This window comes from Humulus lupulus, chromosome 6 (genome assembly GCF_963169125.1).
Source record: "Humulus lupulus chromosome 6, drHumLupu1.1, whole genome shotgun sequence".
Taxonomy (NCBI): Eukaryota; Viridiplantae; Streptophyta; class Magnoliopsida; order Rosales; family Cannabaceae; genus Humulus; species Humulus lupulus.
The window spans coordinates 44,377,131-44,400,063 of record NC_084798.1 but is presented as its reverse complement, the minus strand read 5'-3'; positions in this window follow the sequence as shown (position 1 = coordinate 44,400,063).

Genomic DNA, 22,933 nt, shown 5'->3' with positions numbered 1-22,933 from the left:
AATTTGGGTTTGTTGTATAACTATAGTTTGATCTAATATTACTCATTTCATTGTTTCAATAGTAAAGATTGTAGTATGCATCTCCCTACTTGTTCTTGTAGGTGGCCATACTTAATTTTAGTCTCCGCACTTGTGAGAACCATGGAGAGGTGCTGCCAAAATTTTTACGAATTTGAAACAATGAAAAGAGTCTAGATCATACTATATGTATACAAAAATCTTGAATAGGATAGGTAATTTACCCTTATAGAAATGCAGTGAAATGGTGGAATAGGACATATACATAGTTAATATTTTTTAATCGAATGTTTTTATATTTACCGTAGATGGTGATCTATAAGAGTTGGACAAAATTGAGAAATCGTGCCACTGATGCTTATTGGAATGGTCTCCAAAACTTCATGAATACGACATCACAACACAAACATTGTGACAGGAGACTATGATGTCCATGCTTCAGATGCTTGAATGTTAAACTGCAAACTTTGGATGTCGTTCAGGCACATATATTCGATCAAAGTTTCCAACAGAGTTATGAATAGTGGATTTACCATGGGGAAGTCGAGGAAAATGTTGTCGATGATGGGGTGGATGAGAATGAATCGGTAGATGAGATGTGTGACGTCATTGATGATTTCCTTTCACCGAACAATGTAGAAGAAGCTAACAGTGGATTGTGTCAGTATTATGACGAGTTGTTGAATGAGATTGAAGCTAAGTTGTATTCGAGTTGCTATTGGATATCATTGCTTAACTTTTTAGCTAAGTTGATGCACTTGAAAGTGAGAGGGAAGATATTGAACAACATGTTTGATGAATTGTTGAAGTTATTAAAGTTTGCATTTCCGAAGGAGAACGAAATTCCTGCATCCCACCACAAGGCTAAAAAAACTGAGTAAATTAGGTTTGTGATATCAATCAATTCACGTATGTAGATATGATTGCTGCTTATTTTATAATGATCATACATCTGCAGATTCATGTCCAGTATGCAGGAGAAGTAGATGAATTAATGAAAAGAAAAAAAAGAGACAGTTGATTTGAAATGCTTGTCATGATCTGAAATGTTTGGTTTTATGACTTGAAAAAGACGAGAAAAGTGAGCATTACGCCTACCAAAATTTTAACAGTTTAAAAATAAAAACAAAGTGTATTTTTTTGGAAATTTAGACAACGACATATTTTTGGAAATTTACAATGATTTGTGTATGTATATATTTTTTTTTTCTCTAAATACATTGCAAATCCTATCCCACTAGATTGAGCTCATTTTGACATATCTAAATACCAATAAATCATGTATAACCATTGTTAATACTTTATAGACTTAAATGTCTCCCACCATACATTCCACATCACCTCATTTGTCATGCTTAACATTTCAAAAAAGGAAATTAAAGTCTACATAGTTCTCTTAGTGATGTACATCTTGCTAGACAATCAATTATTGAGACAAATATTTTGATTAAACGAAGATAGGTGGGATATTAGAAATGTTCAGAAAAAACATGCAAAAAGATGAGGCCAATGAATGTTTTTATACTACATTTATCTCAAACATGGATTTGAATATGAGATTTCCTTTCACCTATATGATAAAATGAATTGATTGTTTAGGTACGAGTATATGATCTCCACAGTTTGAAATTAGAAAAAAAATAAGTAAAAAAACGAAATATATATTTATGAATTGCATGTATGTATAGGTTTAAATAGTATAAGTGAGATATTTCATACTACATTTAACATGATTAAAAAAAGAGAAAGAAACTATGTTTGTTATATGGTATTTGTTAGGATTAATACCCTAAAAGCATGTAAAGACATTTTATTGGTTTTAAATAAAAGTACAATTTAATTATATTTGAATGTTATAATTATTGTTTGAGTTAATTATATAATAATATCAAGAAAATTCCTATTTATTCATGAAAATGTGATCTTGTATTAGTACGAGAGAATTAAGATCATATATAATGAATAAAATAGTCAATAACATATTAAAGTAATGAATGGTTAATAGTATGGTTTGCTAAGCATACGAGATGCAAGTAATCTAGATTTGGATTATTGATGTGAATAGACATCTTAGTAAAAGTGTTGTATATAATAGAGATTATATATAACACGACCGATGAGAATTAATTATCTTTATAAACTTGCCGTTTGACGTAAATATTTAATTCTTGTCATAATAGATGATCATTTGTAGATCAATCTAAATCCTGAGTATCATGAACTCATGTTTATGTTTATTGGATCTTTTGATTCATTTGTTAAGGTCTCTTAGAATAATGAGGCTAATGACTTTTGTTTTGGAGATTCAATATCATGGATGACTGGGAACATGAATTACAATATTGGAATCCAGGCTTTCATAACGGATCGAATATTGGTTCCCTTAAGGGATGATTCTGGAACTGAATAGTTATTGAGCTAAAATCTATAATTAATTTATAGATTAATTATTTACTAGTGAATTAATGGTACTTAAGGATCAAGAGGTAATTAGAAGGGTAAAATGGTAATTTTGACCAGCTCTAATTAAGGAACCTATAAATGGAGGACAAAACTATATATATTGATTATATCAATGGACTACTAGAGAAATCTCTGTAAATATATTTCTTTAAATACTTAGAGTGCAATTCCATATTTATAGTGGAGTAATTATGGAACTAATAAGATTATTAGATTAAAGAGTTTAATTAATAATCTGGTTTATTGGAGCTTCGTATTATAGGTCTATGGTCCCCAGATCACCTCTGTCCTACGCTGTCAAGGGCATGGATGTCAAAAGAAAGACTTGTTAAGAGAAATGACTATATTGCAAAGGAATTAATTTTTCAGAGCAAGAAACTAATTATTTGATAATTATGAGTAATTGATTAATTGTGAATTACTTAATTATTTAACTATATATGTTTTATTTTGAAAAAATATAGGTTAAAATTAATATTAATCTTGTTTGAATTAATATAAAGAGAGAAAATAATAAATATTTTATTTATAATATGATATTTATTTATCTAATTTAAAATTGATATTTTAAGATAAAATTAATTTTGAATTAACTGATATTTATGTTGGAATAAATATCTTGTCTTAAAAGTTGATTAAATAAACAAATGAGAAAACTAGGGCAACCCTAATAGGGCTAACCGACATACACTGTACAGTACAGTGTGGCGCATATCTAATAAGTTTTAATTTGAATTATATTTTAATTAAATAAAGATGATTTAATTAGATTAAATGTCTTTATAAATATGATATACGTAATATTCAGAAAAAGAATGGTTAATCAGACTCTCTCTCTAAAATGATAGTTTTCTCTAAACCTGAAAACTATTATAAACATTCTCTCTAGATTTCATGTGTTGTTACAATTTCTTCAAGCAGATGCAAAGCATGGTAATATCTTCCGGCCTTCTATATGTAGCTAGAAAAAGAAAATTATATATTTTTTTCAAAAGATTTCAAAATAAATTAATGTTCTTTAATAAAAAATGAAAAAAATATGATGACAAGCACTATTTTTAATAAGTAGTGTATTTAATGTGTTGTTTAGCCTAAACACACCACTAATGTTCGCTTTTAAAGCTTTGTTACACTATAAGAAAAATGGGATTTAAGGACCCATTTTCATGTCATGCACAATTAGTACATGGCATGAAAAGTTTTTCTTTCATGTCTTGCTTTGTCGGAACTGAAAACTGTTGCGGGACGTTATAGGTACTTTTTTTTACTTTGTCGACTTTTCACATTTTGAATGTGGTCGTGAAATGTATTAAAAAATCATAAAAAAAAAGAATTCGGGTACATTTCACGTTACAGTTAAACAGGAACACATTTCACGTCCCACATGAAATGTCTCTTCGATTATACCAAAAATGTCCCACATCGTTTAGAAACAAAACAATTTCCCTTTATCTCTTCTATAAATTCAACACTCGCCTATCTATCTAAACATAATTAATATAATAAAATAAAAAAATTATTTATTAAATCTAAAAGAAATAAATAAATAATTAGATCAATTAAATATATAATAAAATTATTTAAAATATAACAAACAATTTATTAAATCTAAAATAAAAAAAAAATATACTCTTTCACGTCCACATGAAAAATGTCCACTTTTCACGACTATAGCTATCATGACTCACGCAAGTAGAACATGAAAATGTCATAATGTCTTGCATGCTTAAATACCCATTTTTGTAGTAGTGTTTTCATGGAATCGTAACTGTCTGTGTTGGAGAAGAAAAATGCTATGGTCGATGGAATGATCAACGTGGGATGGAGGAGATGCCCATTATGGGTTCTTGAGACATCACATAACCAGACATGTCTTCCTCTTCTCTCTTTTCTCAATAATAATTATTGAATCTGTTGACCTATAATCTTTTTAATTGATTTTGGTTTGGGATTCTGATTTGATAAACAAATCTTATTGCTTTTTGTGTTTTTGAATAAAATTATTTTCAACAATCCTTATTTCTTCTTCTCGGGGCATTGTGCAGATGTTTAGTTTGCTATTGATATTTACCTTCAATGGTTGAAGAATTGGTTGTTTTTGTTTTGATTTCTTATCATGGCTTCATTCTTCTATCAATAATTTTAAGTTTTGTTTTATATAAGATCACATTTCAGCTCCGTTTGAGATCTTTTCCAAACTACTATATGTCAAGGATCGTTGAGTTCTATGTTGGCTATTGATTGCAATCTATATGTTTATTTTGTCTTTGGATAATTCTTTTTTTCTTTCTTCCTTCCTATTTGATGTTTGGATATTCACCTTGAGAATATGGTTATGGGTTTGGTTTCTTATTTTGTTTCATTGTTATGACTATTTCGTCCTTCGATTGTAAAGCCATAGAATAGGGGACTTGGTTATTTGTCATTTCTTCAAAGCAATTTATTTATGGAATTATTTTATTCTTTATGTTGGTTATTTTGTTTTGCATTTTATGTTAAGTCTCCTTTTATTAAGTTATTTAAGCTTTTTGGAGACTATGCCAATATGTTAAAGGATGAGCCATAATTGTAATATTCGTTCCTTTTAAAAGGGTTATTTTCATAATATGGTAAACATTAGGGGTATTTTCATAATTTTATGTAATTACCTGATTATGTGACTATTTGACCATGTTATAATTTGAAATATGATTATGTGAACAATTTCTAAAATTTGGTACGTTTATAAGCAACAACAATGATTCCTTCAAGTAGTTGGGCATAAGTATCACAAATTATGTAGGTAATAAGGGCCATAGTATAATTTAGAGGACCTTTGGGTCATTAGTTAATTAAGGAAATTGAAAATGATTAGTATTGTTTGAAATCACTAAAAGGACTTGATTCTAATTATGAGATGGTTAGAATTAGGGGCAAATTTGTCTTTTGGTTTTAGGGTTAGTATTTGCAAACTAAAATGAAAATTAGGTTAAGTCTATTGTATTATAGTCAGTTGTTGTATCAATCTAAGGAAGGATTCTCTCTGAAGTTAAAGTTCACAAGATTGGAGAACTAAGAATCAACTTGAATGTATGACTTGATTACTCTATAGAATTAGGTTTTGATTATCAATTATGTTTGGAATTTGATATAGAAATCATGATTTAATTGTTAGCATATGGCGTTTAGGATGCTTTGATTGTAATTTAATGATAGAAACATGTTAGGGATTGGATCTTGGGTAATGGTTTATGGGTTATAGTGAATAGGCTATCTAGTTGAAGATAAAGTTAGGGTTCTTGAACCTTAACCATGTATTTGTGATAACCTTGAATGAATGCATAAATTGATGACAAGTTATTGATTAAATATGTTTGGGAATATTGTTTATCAATTATGGAGTTATTGTATAATGAAATCTGGGCTTGGTGATGTTTAAGTTTGAGTTTTTTTTGTGTGGAGAAATTGGGGTTAAAATCGCATCTTTCGATTTCTCATGTAGTGCACCAAATTTTTTTTTTAGTTTATTAAATTTTTTGTGTTTTGTTTTATTGAAGTGTTAAGTGTGGTGAATTGTTTTATTTAAATGTTGTTTATTTTATTTAGTTTTTGTTTGCTTTATTTAGTTGTTTGTTAATCTAAATAAATTGTTAGAATTGTTTGGTATAATCTTTTTTAATTTAAATTTGTTAATTGTTTGTTTGATTATTTATTTTTAATATGTGAATAATTGTGTAACTTGTTTATTTTACTATTAGTGTTACATTTTAAATAAGTGTGACAATTGATGTGATGAAAATAGGTTATTTTTTATTTATTTTAAGTGTGTGCCGAAATGTGTGTGTGTGTGTGTGTGTGTGTGTGTGTGTGTGTGAATGTGTTTTATTTTTCTTTTATTTATTTACTTAGTTATTGTTCCCATTATAGAAAAGGAAAGGGTAGTATGAATCTAGACCTAATGTGAGTCTTGAGCATTTTTCCTTTTATTATGAAAAGAAAATAAAAGAAATATAAGTTGTCATCTTGTAGGAAAAGATGACAAGTTTTATTTTTGATTTAGTTCACATTAGGATAAGGGTTTAGGTGAGGTGTAAGGAGAGGAAATGATGGGATTTAGCTTAAATTATGGGATAGGAATTTGACTTTTCACACTTGAGTCCTTTTCTTAAGGTTAGGTCACTAGAGGCTATAAATAGGAGAGTATGGAAGCCTTGGCATTCCTTTGCTTGTGGCTGTTGAAATTAGAGAGATAAGGAGAGAGTGAGAGAGGCGTGAAAGAGAGAGAAGGAGGAGAAGAAAGGAAGAAGAAGAAGGAGGTGTTAGGTATGGTTTTTCTTACGATTCCTTGTTGTTTTAAGATTTAGGTTTATCTTTCTCATTATCTTAAGTCTTTTTCTATGTTCTTCTTCTTCATGGGTTTCAAAAACCCTAGGGTATTCAAGGGTGATTATCACTTGGGTGTTGATCAAGTTGTGTTCTTAATTTTACAATCAAGAGATGCATTGAATCTCTACCCCTAATGCTATGGTGTTCTCTTGAGTTATTGGATTTGTGGATTTTTTTCAATATGTTGATGCATGGGAGATTGATTTAGGGGTGGGTAGGGGTTTATGGTGTTCGTTTGATTTTTATTGCTGTATGTTCATAATATGTATAATGAGATGATTATTGAAATATGGTGTTGATGATATTTTATGATTTTATATATGTATGTTTCGGCCTATGGGGTTTGGGCATATTGGGTTGTTTGATTTGCTTGTGTTTCATACATGTTAGAAACATGCTAGGTTTCATGTGTATATAGATGAGAATTTTGTGTAAATTCTTATTGGGTATCCTAGGTGTGTTTCGGCCTAGGGGTGATGTTCAAGCATGCTTGTTTTTCTTGTATGTTTTAAAATCAATTGTGAATCTAGAAACATGATAGGGTGTATATGAGATTATGTATCAATAAATTATGGTATGCATAAAAAATAATAGGAACATTGTAGGTTTAATATAAATGCATATATAAAGATTTGTGTTATGTTATTCATGCATGTTGTAATATTATTTTGTTGGGTTGCATGCATGAACTCATTAGAAAAAAAGAATAAGGTTTTATAAGTTTGTATATTAATATGTGTTAGTTATGTTCTTTGAATTATTTGTATAATAAGAGCATGTTAGGATTTGTGAATTATTGTGTTTATGAAACATGAATGATCTTGTATGAATTTTATGAGGCATGAGGTAAAAGATAAAATTCATGGTGAAAAGATTGATGAAATAAGGATATGTATGCATAAGAATGACTCTAACGATATGTGGTGTTTGTGGAAATAAAATGGTGTTTTAATTCACAATTAAAATGATGTTTTTGCACAAATAATTACCTAAAGATTTTTGTTATATTTTTTAGAAAATATGGGTTTTAAAAATAAGGATGGTGATTTTAATGATAAATTTGATTGTTGGAATTTTTGTTTTAAAATGTAAAGTGTGTTTCAATAAAAGGAATTTGATTGGTAATTTGAAATAAATAAATAACCTAAACAATGGTAAAACTTAAAAGTGATATTTTTAAATAATGGCTCAAAGTTTAGTTTAAAAAGTTTTAAATAGTTATTTAATTTTTCACATATAAATTTGTGTTACATAAAATTTAGTATTAAAAATAATTCAAATAAAATATATTTTTCCCACACTTAAACTTATTATTTTTCTCACATCAAAATATGAAATTCTGTTAACTTAAATTAAATTGTTATTTTCTAAGGAGACATGATAATCATAGGCATTTTCTTTTTAAAATAATTTCCAATGCCTTTGCTTTTCTTTGTAATTTAAAAATAATATATGAGTCTTTTATATATTTTTAATGGCTAAATAAAAATTGTTTTTATGAAATAAAAAGAACGTTTTGGGAGATTTAATCAACCTAGTAATTTTAAGAAGATAAACAATGGTAAACAAAACATGCTACAAGTCTATTATTTTTAAAACGATAGAAGTAAGACGCATGGAATTATCGTTTTAAACGCCACATTTACGCAACGTTCTCACGTATGCATGTTACATGCAAATTCACTTTTACGTCCAAAATAATGTCTATTATGCAACCATGTAGTTTTTATAGAAAGATCATGCATGCAATATAGGTAGAATGAGCATTATTCTTTTTTATGACCTTATGTGTAACTAAGCATATTTGTATGTTGTGTGTTACTCTCACCATGTGTGCATGGCCCATGCACACATGAGTTATATGAAAGGGGAAAATAGTAATTATGTGAAGCTAAGGAATGTCGTTTTGATTATGGTATAGGCTCGTTGAGAAGTTGTGGTTTTACTTAGCTTGAACCTGAGGTAAGGAAGTTAGATAGAATTTATGATTGTTTATACTATGAATGGTAAGACTGTTGTGTGAATGAAAATGTTAAGAATTATGAATGCTATAATGTGATGATATGTTGGCTTGTATGAATGTTGTATGATATGAATGGATGTTAGCATGATGGATGCGACACATCAAATAAAGGGGTTACTAAGGATATGAAGACGTAACCGAGTTTTATGTAATGAATGTTAGCGTGATGAACGCGACACACCAAAATGGGTTGCTAAGGATATGAAGACGTAACCCGAGTTACTAAGGATATAAAGACGTAACTCCAAGGGCGGACGCGCCAAGGTTATTCAAGGACCAGAGACTCTTGTTTACATCAAAGGGTGGCATGGACAAGTTAGCGGGCCATGTTCACAAGGAAATGTTTATGATTATGTTATGATGTTTTGTGATGTTTATGATTATGTTATAATGTTTTGTTATGTTATGATGATGTTATGATGTTTTGTTATAATAATGCTATGATGTTTATGTTATGGTGATGTTATGATGTTTATGATATAATGATGATGTTAATGTTGACATGAATATGTTTATGTTTATGATATTGACGCCATTATGACGATGATGCCATGATGTTTAATAATGCTCACCCCCTTACTTTCCCTTCCAGGTAGCAAATAGGTTTCTCTATGGCACGAATGGTGATGTGGGGAGTTTTATCGTCGTGGTGTGTATGGCGTGGGGGGCACCCTATGGACGAGAAACGATCAGTTTAAAACGTCATTTTCTTTTAATAATGTTATGTTTAATGTGACATTTTAAAACTTATCAATGGGACTTGAACTTTTGGTTGTTTTAGAACTTTGCATGAAACGCATATTTTCTTTTTAAACTTTTGGGCCCAACTTGCATGTTTTAAGCAAGACCCCACTGAAATCTTTATAATAAGTGCCTTTCTATTATAAACCACTGAAAATATGAATGTTTTATTAAGTACTAGTTAATGGCGTTTTACATCTCAGAAATTGTCGAGCGCAGTCGCGCCCGTGGCCAACGCGACCGCGCTATGAGTCCAGAAAGCTGTAACTTTCTGTGAGCGTGACTACACCCAAACCCTCACGCGACCACGCTACTCACCAAGAAATGGAATTCAGTTAGTTTTAAATTTCAATTTTAAATCATGTGTCTTTGATTAGGGGTTCAATGTAGAATGGTTTTGGGAGTTTTATGAGGACATTTTGAGTAAGAATCAACATTATGAAGGGGGTGGGTGCATTTGTGATATAGTTTTGGTTTTGTTATGAAATTAAGATTGTGGCATGCTATGTTGTGACTAGGGCTCTGTAAGGAAACTTGAAGGGAACAAAATTATTGTTGGTGCTTGGACTTGAGGTAAGAAGAGTGGACACCTGCACGCAGGGTCTATGCTTGACATACTTGAGAATAAGTTGGTTCATATGTTATAAATGTTATTTATGCTTTGAATTATGTATGATATAAATTTTTATGGTATGTATATGTATGTTGTATGTTCTGCATGACATGCTTATGGTATGGTAATTTTCATTTTTACGTTACATTAATTGCATGCTTATGATATGTTGAAATGCATGATTATATTATCGTGCTCAGTTGCACACTTGACCAGAATAATGTTGTTCTACGGCTGGAGCGATTATGTTATGTTGATTATGTTTTGATATGATTAACCTAATTGTGAGTATGTTATGTTATATTCACGTCTTGTTTTATGAATAGATAATGTTTATAAATAAGAATGTTTTGCTTATAAGTTGTCTTATTCTGGGTTGGAGGGTTGTGTCCTACACAACTGTTCTTAATGGGTGTTAGCTCACAGGTACTCTGTGTTGCACGTAAAGGTAAAGAGTTAGCAGTGCAGTAATGAGTTGGATAGCTTCACCGGAGGGTGTACATGTTTAGGATTTAAGGACCCTAGGGGTTGGGCCTACTTAGATTATGTTTTCATTTTAGTTTTTCTTTTATTGATGAAAGACGTTTTGTTTAGTTCCGTAAGGTTTTTAGTATGAAGAATAGAAATATTTGTTTTTTTTTAAATCAAAGATGAGGCTCCAGAGTTTCTTTTATTTTTAAAGGGCATTAGTTGTCGACTTATTAGAAAAGTTTATGCAATTTAAATTGAGGCACATTTTCTTATTTAAATAAATTATAGAAGTGCACGCACATGACACTCTAAGAGATTGGGGCGTTATAATAATAGCAAAAAAGTTTTTAATTTTGATTGTGATTGTAGGGCAAGATCTTAATTTTTAAATTTAGTTTATTTTTTTCCTACTTTTACTTAAATACATGTTTATAATATTTTTTTTCTCTTTATTTCATTCTTAAAAGTTTAATACTCACATTAATTTTATTTTTTGGTATATTTTGTAGGTTTTTTCTCAATTATCCAAGCAAAAGGTGTGGCTTTAATGTTTGCTTTGGATTGATCTTCCTTTTCATGTTGAATATGACTGATTGACTTTAGTCGTTGCTTTCTCTAAGAGATCCTTACATTTGACTAAATTAGGTTCTTCATTAGAGACTATTGCATGTTTGTTGTCCAATTTTCCTATAGTGTCCCTAATCTATGTTTGTTCTACACATAGATTAGTTGTGCATGCTCTTAAGGTGAAGTATTAAACTTGTATAGCTAGAGGAGTTTTTTTTTTCTCTGGAAGTATTAATACACTAATTATTTTCAATGAAGCATTTATTGCTGCAAAAGAAAAATAAAAAAATAAATAAGTAATATATTTTCAATCTACATCAACTTAATTTAATTGGTAATAATTCTTAATAAGTAGAGTGAAAAAGTTTGTCCCAATTAAATTGTCATCTTTCATTCTATTATTAATTATTCTCCATTTTTTTTTTGTATAATTAGGTATAACTGATAAATGGTTATTTCCATGATGGGCATTATTGATGATGAGAATTCGTCAACAAAAGATTGTCGAAAAATAAGAGATTATGCCAAATTAAAAAGTATAAATTAAAGCTTTAAGGAAATGGCTAGCTAGAATCAAAATGGAGAAAAAGTGTATGAGTATGTTTCTTAATTATGTTGTTGTAATGATTTTCCAATCTTTTTTTTTGTGGAGGTGTGGATCTCGTATTTATATGAGGGGCACATGTTCCTTTCTTACAAGGTGGTCCTAAGGGAAAAACTTGGTGAACTACAATGTTCTAGTAGCAGGAAGTGGCGACACATACAGTAGCGTTGTCAGCTGCTACAATTCGGTACCAGTGAAACCAGTAAGTAAGGTCGACACTCTACTCCAGAACACTCTTAAATGAAGAAATTAATTTTGATGTACGCAAGTATATATATAGTCATACCTTGCGAGGTATTTAGGGAGTTTTTCTCCACGATATTACCTTCTAGGTGGTAATGTTTTTAACTAGGTAGATGTGCGCAGTCCTAATAAAGACTTAAGATTCTTTGAAGACGTGATCAAGGTAGAGATAAATGACGTGGTGCAACCCCTAATACTTGTTGGACAGCAAAACAAGGCATGACCATCCACACGAAAAGACGGAGACCAACGAGACAGAAAGAACAAAACGAGCGTACATTCAAGAAAGAAAAACAAGAAGGATTCCCCGACGTAGCTGTTATAGAGCCAAGGAACGTCTAACAATGAACCCATCATATATTCCACACCTAAGAATCTAAAACGTTTACCTACTACAACAAATTTAAAAAAGGATGCAAATGACATTGTAACAATCGAAACAATAAGTCAAAGACTACAAAGATGTGTTTGGAGTAACCATGGAAGACAACAATGATTGAAAAACATACAAAGAGGTTCTTATCAGGTTTAAAGGAACACTAGTTGCAAGCAAGGTCAATGATTGGATTGGCAATCGAGAAATTTAATTTAGAAAAGTATAGTATCCAATGATGGAGTAACGGTCGGTCTGGCCAAAGTAAGAACAATGAGGAAGTGTCAAAATCTAAAGCAAAAAAAAGAGAAAAAAAATATATTTAGAGTGTCAAAGTAAGATGTAATTGAGAAAAGAGTTACTACACTCAGATAAGACAAATGTGGGAGCTAAAGGCCGTGATCGGACATAGTTAGGGAAAACTTGTTCACACTAAGAACAATAGAAGAGTTGTTACAACAAATGGAGTACATAGATGAGAATTAAGTGATGACTAAGAAGTTGGTAAAACCTTACGCTACAGTCAAGTCGCCTGGAACATAGAGACAAAGGGTGCTCTACTTAAACAGGAAGGTGTTATCGTCAGAACAAGAGGAAAGACAAGCGGTCATCCTCTAAGGAAAAGTTTGGCACCATCTAGAGAGTAAGGTCTTAAGGATAGTCATGACATAAGAGACACAAGATAGGGGTTTAGCATAGGAATATCTTAAAGCAGATGAGCAATATGAGCAAAGTGATAAAAGTATGATTTTAAAGAGGATGTTAATGAGAAGTAAGATTATGAGTAAAGAGTTTGTCATAAAGAGATATATGTTTGACAAGAAAGTCAAGATAAGCCACATTATGTTAGATTACATGAGATTTTTGACAAAGTTGATGTATAGAGATACACAAAGTCTATCATGATTTTGGGTAAGTTAAGTAGTTATCAGAACCACCCCATACGTTGTGTTATGGACTATTTGTTGGGTTTTATGCCCTTATAAAACCATGTTGGACATGTAGCACGATTTCATATTATCAATAAATGTAGTAGAAATCATTTAGTTTGACAACTGTGTTGCTTCCTTGTTTTATTACATGATTATTGAAATAATACAAACATTTATAAAATCCCGAACATATGGATAGTTACAATTATAGTGACTAGGTCACAATGGATTATAGTTGTAATTATATGTTCAAAAGAATGAGTCCTAAGATTAGATCAGTGCATTTGATTTTCACTGATTAGGCAATCTACGATATAATCTACTTACACATTCAGGGTGTGATGTCTTGTCCAAGGCTTCAACCAAGTAGATAAGATCGGATGCATTTAGTTACATCGGACTAGGACCGATATTGATTATTGATTGATAAATAAGTATCGTTGTTATCAAATCTAATCAATCTCACAACGTTGACCATATATTAAGTCGATCTTAATTCTGAGTGATAATATTTTGCTAATTATATTATTTAAATCTTTTGACTTGTTCGTTACCAGCTTACCCTACGGTCTAGCCCATACTTACATCTTGGAGATTTATTAGTGTAATTGAGTGGGAGTATTATTCATAGATACGAAATCTATAACTTCTGTATGAGAAGTGAAAAGATGATTTCCTTAATTGCTTTGTTCAAAAGGTTAAATGATTGAGATCTCATTTCTGTGATTAAGTTCACGGAAATATCATTTATAAGGAACTTAGTGGGAGTTAAGGATAAAATACTGATGAGGGGTAAAACGGTAATTTGCACCCAGTTCGCTAGTAAGTCATCGATAGAGGATTGGCTGATTGTAATGGTTATAACAATGGATAATATATTTATGGTTTTGAAAATACGTTCTATGAATTCAAGAGTTCAATTCCAAGTCTATAGTGGAGTCACGAGGAATTAATAAGGTAGTGAAATTATTCGTAAATAAATTCACGATAACTTGTTGGAGCTTGATTTCATGGATCCATGGTCTCCGCATCACCTTTGAGTAAATTATCTAGAATGTCTCAATTAATTGATTTAATTATTAATTAGGATTTTTAAAAGTTGACTAGGTCAATTTTGGGAAATTTACTGAAATATGAGATTTAGAGAATAAAAGAGAATCGTTGGGTAAATTTATTAATATTGATAAATTGGAATCAATATAAATAAATAATATTAAATCAAGTTTCAAATTATAATTAGTTAATTTGAATAAGGATTTAATTAATTAATTAAAAATAAATAAATAAATAAAAAGTTTTGAATTTAGGCCCAGTTGGGATTTAAATTCAAAACAAAGAGATTGAGCCCAAGTCCATTTATGGCAACCTAAGGCTTTTATTTTTGTTTATTATTTTTAATTAATTTAAATTTAAATAAATCCCATTAAGTTGCCTATATAAGGAATATGATATCTAGGGTTTTGATAAGCAAGTCAGTCTCAGTTGATTTGGGTAAGTGAACAGCTAGACACTCTAATCCTTTCTTAGCCACAATCTCTTCTTCTTTTCTAGATCTCTATCTCATGTGTTGAGAACCAGCCCACACTAGTTCTAGGTTGATCAAAGGCTTGGTGAGGAAGACTGTGTTGCTGATCTTGTTCAATCTCTTGATAATACTCTGCTACAGAAAGGAATCAACGGTTAGAGAGATTGAAGGATGGAGTTGTTCCAGTTCTGCTGCGTAATGTAAGTTTTTACTTTACTCTGTATTTGTATCAATTTCATAGGAGCATGTTCTAGGAATTTGCATGTTTGTTTGATAATATGTAAATTGCATGAAAATAAATAAAGATCCTGCAATGAGTTTTTCCTACAATTGGCATTAGAGACATGATCCAAGTTATAATGATCCAGTATAAATAACAGAGAAATGAGTCAAGGGGTTGTGACTCAAGAGGGATTCCACCAGGCAAGGAATTATAGAGAGACTGCCCAGATAGTTAAAAAAATGTGGGAGATGGGAGTATGGTAAAGGATCATCAAGATTGGTTGACGAGTAAATCTTGAGGATGAAATTCCTTTAAGGATGTTAGATTGTAATATATGTTAGATGTTAACGCGGTTTTTCGCCAGCAGTGTATTTAAGAAATAATAAGGTTAATTAGTGCTTAAGAATATACCGAAATATGAAAAGAATTCACAAGAGCACAGATCTTTTTACGTGGTTCAGTGGTTAAAATCCACCTAGTCCACGAGTCTATATTATTGTTGTTTCTCTCTCTATTTTGGCAGAGTTTCAGTATTACAGAATAATCGTCCTTTTCTAGTCCAATATCTCAGTATTTATAGAGAAATTCCATGGACAGGTTTGGGTAACCTCATGAGTCAATCACAGATTTACATATTTATTACATTTAATACAAACAATTCTCATTTATACTGGGATATGATTTGATTACAAAATAAATGGTCTCTTAATATCTGGGATATTAAATATGACAGGCTGGTCATAAATATTCGTATAAAAGTACTTGAGTCTTTGGGGATCCGCAGGTACACAATATATTTTAATTATCACGAACTGGATATCTCTCCGAGCTCGTACTTCGGTAGCCATTGAATATCATGAGCTCGTGCTTCACAACCTTCATGTCTGTAGCTTGGGTTCAACCCAGGACGCCTAACACCACACATGCCATGTGAAACTGGAGTTGCGTACATGGATAATAAACAGATATCATTTCCTTGGTTATTTCTCTGTATATTTATTTGCAAGCTGTACCCGAGCTGAGTGAAGGACTAATACTGAAATTAGGGTACGAAATTTTCCCCCCAAGTCCCTGCTCGTGGTTCATGTCGTCAACTTCAAACCTACATAGTAGGGACTTTTAGACTTCTGTTGCATTAAACCATGCTTGCCCACTAATCGAGTACTGGACACGTGGTATACCACAATTGGCGTCTGTTCGGGTTTTGAGGCCTACAATAGTTGTCTTGTCACCTTTTTGCCGTGGTTTTGTCTTTTTAAATATGGCCTCTGGATTTTGCACTAACCAAATCTGATGGCCGAAATTAATTTATGCCCTTTACATATAAATAGGGTAGGAAATTTTTAGGTTTCACCACCTTTCATTTGAAATTTTTCTATATTTTCTTGCTTCTGTATTTCCAAATCCTTCTTCTTTCTCAGAAAAACCCAAAAACCGTTCGTTGCACCCAGTTACTCAGGAGTCTTTCAGGAACTGTCCCATGCAAAGTCTACATCTTTTTATCGAAGAACATACTGTAAGTGCCTCATCTTTTGGTTTTGAAGAAAATTTTCTTTTACTGGTCTTTTTTTTTTCCTTTTTTCTTTTAACCATGCTCATCCGCGCTTCACCATAATCAAAATTAGGCTATTTCCCAAATGTTTTTAGCGAATAAGCTTCAACTTAGATTTAATGAGTAGGTCCTAAAATATCTTTGGAACTACAACATTCATAAAACCTGGTAATTTCTAGGTAATCATTGGCGAATTTAGAAAATACCCATTCGGGATATAGAAGATGAAAAGTTTTTAGGGTCCAAACTTGGTTGCTTAGGGGTCACACTTCTTGGGTGGTTTTGCACTAGACCCCTTCCCAAGGAAAGTAATGGCTTGATATTCTGACACACGAATCCCTAAATATCAGGGGTCTGTTAGGAAACCGAGGCGCATAACTTAGGGTAGCGCGTGACATCACGCGATGGGGCCAAGGCTAACTCAGCTCGTACATCAAAAGTAAACCATTCCCCCCGTACTTCCACATCATAACCTTTAAATCATGTTAGGTCCCCTACTAATTAGGTCATTCTGTTCCTTAGGAGATCTGATGACTCCCAAGAAGAACGCAACCAGCTCATCCTCTCAACAAAAGAAAAAGGGGAAGGCAGTTTCCTCTGAGTCTCCCATTCCCCACTTTGGTCCGGTGGTGGAAAAGGAGGTAGTGGTTGACCCCAACGCCTATTTCAAGAAGAAAAGAATTGTATCCAAGATCACGACCAAAGGGAGGGTGAACAACCTCATGCTGAGCCACAACATCGAGGTCGGGACCGCAGTTCTCATTGCCTGACCTGTCTTTGAAGGGTAACGAAGCTACTCCCCTCTCTAGGACAATTTTGCGGCCTGGAGTGACGAACACTTGAAGACAGGTGTCTTCCTTCCCTTGGACCAATACTTCGCGGATTTTCTAAATTTCATGAAGTTGGCTCCATTTCAGCTCCCCCCAAATTTTTATAAGCTTTTGGCGGGGCTGAAATACTTGTGTTTTGAAGCATGAGTGGGAGGTCCCCACCCCAGAAGATATATTATATTTCTTCTGCCTCGAAGCCAGCCCGGAACAAAGAGGTCGAGGTGACGGGTGCTACTATCTCACCAGATTCCCCAAATTTTCTCCTGTCGTCGAGCTCCCAAGCCACCCTAACGACTATAAAGACTTGTTCTTTATGTCGAACGGGTTCTGAAACTATGAACACAGATACTTCAACCATCCTCGTAACTTCTTTATTCTCTGACCTCAGCTCGTGAAATTTTATTCTTTCCAAGATATTTCCCTTGTACATGTATTAACTGAGTTTATTTCTCGTGCATCCATATTTGCGAGGATGGCGAAGTCTGCGACCCTTGGGGGTCAGTACGAGAAATTTTCTGGGCTGCCCCCCAATGAGAAGGACTACCGCCAAATCATGAATGACGTCACGATGTTGGTGTGCTAGTTGATTGGCGAAGGCCAGACATTGGCCTTAAGGACCCGAGCTACCTTCCCGGTAATCCACGAGCTCCCACCCTCTCAAGAAAAGGCCTTGCTTACCATCGAAGGCGAGGACGAGGTGCCTCTTGTGCAAAAAAGGTGGGTTCCCAAGGCTATTCGGGAACCCGATTTAGAGCAAGCTACGTCAGGGGCAGCAGGCGGCCCCTCCGACTAAGGTAACCCATATTCTTATAGGGAACTAGATAGGGTTGTTGCTGATTTTAGGCTAGTTAGATTTAACCCAAATCAGCTCATCCACTGTTATCCTCACAACCCAGACCGTAATATCACCCTGATCCTGTGTGTATACCACTTGGTGGTGCGTCATGACTGTAGTTACCCTAAGGGCACCAACTGTAGCACCTGACCTTCTCTGCTCCAGGCGCCTTTGCCCGTGGATTTAGGCAGTACGTAGATGAGTCTAGCCCCGAGGTAGAACCAGAGCCTGAACCTCCTAGGAACCAAAAAATACTATTCGTAGATTCTCCTTCTCCTCCAATAGCCCCAAGGCCGGAGGTCGTGATAATAGACTCCTCCCCCAGCTCGGAGGGTATGATTTTATTTATTTTCTGTCTGTATGTTTTTGACTTTATTTGAGAACTAATCCCTTATTGTTCTTTTCAGGTGAAGATATGGAACAAACCAGAGCTCCTGACCTCCGTACTGCTTTCCAGGCCGGGAAAACCAGCTTGGGCCCTGTCGTAAGAGGCCCAGATTTACGAAGAAGGCCCCTCCGGCAATGGGAAATGTCTCAAAATCCCCTGGTAAGGGGAAAGGCACGAGCTCGACAGCTCCGGTGTCTTTCGTTACTGAGAGGAGGATTCCTCCTCCTCCTCCCCACCTCGGTTCACGCCTCCTCGGGATCAAGTAATACAAGTTGATCCTCCAACTCCCCTTGCCCTAGCTGCAACTGTCCAAATACCAGTAGATCCCCAAGATCTAGAGAAAATCCTTGAAGCCTTTTGGGGAATCCTTTACGAGACGGTGAGCCACATGGTGGGGCACGCCTGTAAGGCTAGCTCGAGGGACATGAGGACTATCGAAGAGCGAAGCCCGGAGAACATCTTGGAGTCAGCCTTGGGGATGAACCTTACAGTAAGTTATCCTTCCTTGGTGACATCTTTCTTTTTATCGCATCTAAGGATATATCTGACTTGCCTTGTTATTTTGCAGTCTACCCTGGCTCAATATCGCAGTATAGCCCGGGATAGGGCCAGAAATGATGAGCTCTAGGCCAAAATAAACACCGCCAAGACTGCCCTAATAGCTGCTCAAGAAGGCGAGAAGGCCGCCAAAGCTGCCTTTGTGGTTGCTCAAAAGAGCGAGTATGATGCCAGGTTTGCCATCGCCTCATCCCAGGAAAGAGAGCAGGCTGCAAAGATTACCTTGGCTGTTCTCTAGGCTCAAACTGCATAACTCCAGGCCGAGGTTGATGAAGCCAAAGCAAAACTGCTCGAGGCCGAGGCTGCAGTCAAAGAAGAGAAGGCGACCTCATTTTTGTCCATGGAGGATATGTTGTACCATTGCTAGGCCTTTAACTAGGATGGGAAATTTTCTTTCATGGCTCCAGCTCTGTGGGATCCGTACCATTAAAAATTCAAGGCCCAAATTTTATAAGAACCGTCAAAAGCGGGGGATTCTTCTACGGAGGGCGAGTAGGATGGCGAGGAGGTTACATCCTCAGAGCGACCTGTAAGAGCTCAGTGACAATATTTTTCCTTTTGTTTTTCTTTTTTATATTTGTTTGTAAACAATTTCCTTTGGGCTCAGTTCAAGGTTTTCCTCCCCGACACAATTTTATTTTCAATTTATATATCCAACTTTTTATCTATTTATCTTTCCTTTATTTTCTCTCATGTTTATGACCCCTTAGACTTGCACATTCGAGATTTTTAGACCGGGATAGATATTTTGAGTTTGGTTATATCCAAACTTTATGTGTTGATTTATATCATACCTGTTAAAAATCAGGCCTTGGACCTAGTTATATCCGGGATTTAAAATATTTTTGAACTTAGTTCGTGTTAGGTTTATTGACAACTCGAGCCTTAAAAAGCCCTTGATTTTCAACAATTTTCCCAACTTTCCAAGTTTTGTACCTGGCTGTATCCAAAGTTTTAGCTGATTAAAACCGAGTTTATGCTAGGTTTATTGATATCTCGAGCACTTAAAAAGCCATTGAATATTCAATTTTCCAAGCTTCTAAGTTTTGGACCTGGTTGTATCCAGGGTTTTAAGTGATTTAAACTTAGTTCATGCTAGGTTTATTGACATCTCGAGCTCTTAAAAGGCCGTTGAATAATAAATTTTCCAAAATTCTAAGTTTATGACCTGATTGTATCCAGGGTAGTTTTATACCTGGTTGTATCTAAGGTTTTAAGTAATCTAAACTTATCTAGCGATCTTATTAGGATTCGCCTCTATCCCCCTTGTATTGACTATGAATCCCAAAAATTTTCCTGATGCTACTCTGAAAGTACACTTCTGGGGATTCACCATCATATCATACCTCCATATTTCTCAAAATATTCTTTCAAACCAGATACATGGTTATTGGCAGTCTTGGATTTGACAAGCATATCATCGACATACACTTCCATATTTCTCCCAATCTGATTTGCAAACATTTTGTTAACTAATCGTTGATATGTAGCTCTGGAATTTTTCAGCCCAAAGGGCATGACTTTATAACAATATACGTTAGTTGGGGTCATGAAGCTAGTATGCTCTTGGTCCGTAGGATTCATCACGATCTGGTTATATCCAGAATCCGCATCCATGAAGGACATGAGCTCGTGACCTACCGTGGCATCTACCAAGTGATAAATACTTGGCAGTGGGAAGCAATCCTTGGGTCAAGCTTTGTTTAGGTTAGAGAAATCGATGCAGGTCCTCCATTTCCCATTTGGCTTTGGGACCAGCATGGGATTGGCAACCCATATCAGGTATTTTGCTTCATGAATAAACCCGCACTTTAATAGTCGAGCTACTTCTTCCTCTAATGCTTCAGCTCGGATTACTCACAAACGCCTCTATTTTTGGGATTTTGCAGGCACATTCTTGTCCAAGTTTAGAGTGTGCATGATTACACTCGGGATTATTCCCACCATGTCTTCATGTGACCAGGCGAAGACGTCAAGATTATTTTGTAAAAAATTGACTAGTTCCCTCTTCCTTTTATCATCAAGATTTTTCCCAATCTCAATAACTCTTGAAGGCTCTTTAGGATCTATACTTACTTTCTCGAGCTCCTCACTGGCTTGGAGCTCTGACCTCTCCTCGCCCATTCGTGGGTCAGTGTCATCATGTGGGATGACATCGCTATCCTTTGCTTCTTGAGGTTCTTCCATCCCACGAGTGTCTTCCACTTCCTGGGAGTCCTCACCTCCGTCACTTATGGCCATTGCTTGCTGCCAGGGTTGTGATTTTCCCTTCATAGAAATGCTATAGTATTCCTTGGCTGTGAGCTGATCGCCTCTGATGGTGCATATCCCCACAGCAGAGGGGAACTTGATTGCTAGGTTGCCGATAGAGGTTAGGGCTTCAAATGCGATCAACGCAGGTCACCCCAAAATTGCATTATATGCAGCTGGACAATCGAACTCAAGTAACTTGGAGACAGTTCGCGAGCCTTCTCCCAATGTTATAACTAATTCAATTGTTCCGATGGAAACCAACCCTTCACCAGAAAATTCGTAAAGAATCATTGAGGTCGTCGTCAATTCTGTTACAGACAACCCCATATTTTCCAAGGTAGACCTAAAAAGCAGATTCACAAAACGCCGGTTATCTATTAGTGTCCTCCGTACTCTTTGATTGGCGAGCTGAACGGTTATAACCAAAGGATCATTATGTCGGAACTTGACGTGACTGCATCCTCTTCTGTAAATATGATTGGTTGTTTTTCCAATCGCTGTTGTTTTGATAACTGCTGTTCCGGGACGAACTCTACTCCGTTATGGGATTTTAGTTCGTTAATGTACCTCTTCTGAGCACCTCTGCTCATGCTTGCCAGATGGGGTCCTCACAAAATGGTGGTTATCCTCCTATTATCGGAGGAAGGTTGTCCTGATTCGCTTGAACTCCAGCTTGATTCATTGGAGCTTCAGGAGATGACGGAGGGTTTTGTCCAGCGGGCTGACTAGGGACCACTCGATTTTGTGCGTATTGGGCTAGAGGTCCTGCCTTGATAAGGGTCTCGATCTCATCCTTCAATTGTCCACAGTCATTAGTGTTGTGACAGATATCGTTGTGAAATCGGCATAACTTCAAAGGATCTCTCTTCACTCTTTGGTTTTTAGTGATTCTGGCTTCTTCCATGGAAGGCGAGTAGAATTGGCTAAGAAAATGCGCTCCCTAGTATCCGTGAGGTCGGTATAGGTTGCGTAAACAGGCTTGAATTTTTCCCTAGACTTATTTTTCTTTGTTCCGCTCTGGTCGCCCTCACCATTTCCCTTCCTCTTATTATTTCCCCCTTGGTTATTCTGGATAACGATTTGAGCCATAGCTGCAACATCCGTTACCACTCCAATGGGCTAGACAAAGATCTGGCTAGTTCCTGCGACAGAAGCTCGTGCCTCTTCAAGGTTAACCCATCTTTGAGCTCGTGCCAAGAGCTTGTCCACACTATTAACTCCTTTTCTCTGTAATTCTTGCCACAAGTCGCCTCCAACAAGGATTCCTGTCCTCATTGTCATGAGCTTGAAGATATCGTCGGCATCTCTAGCTCGTGCAACGACATTGGCAAACCTACTTAGATATACCTACAACGG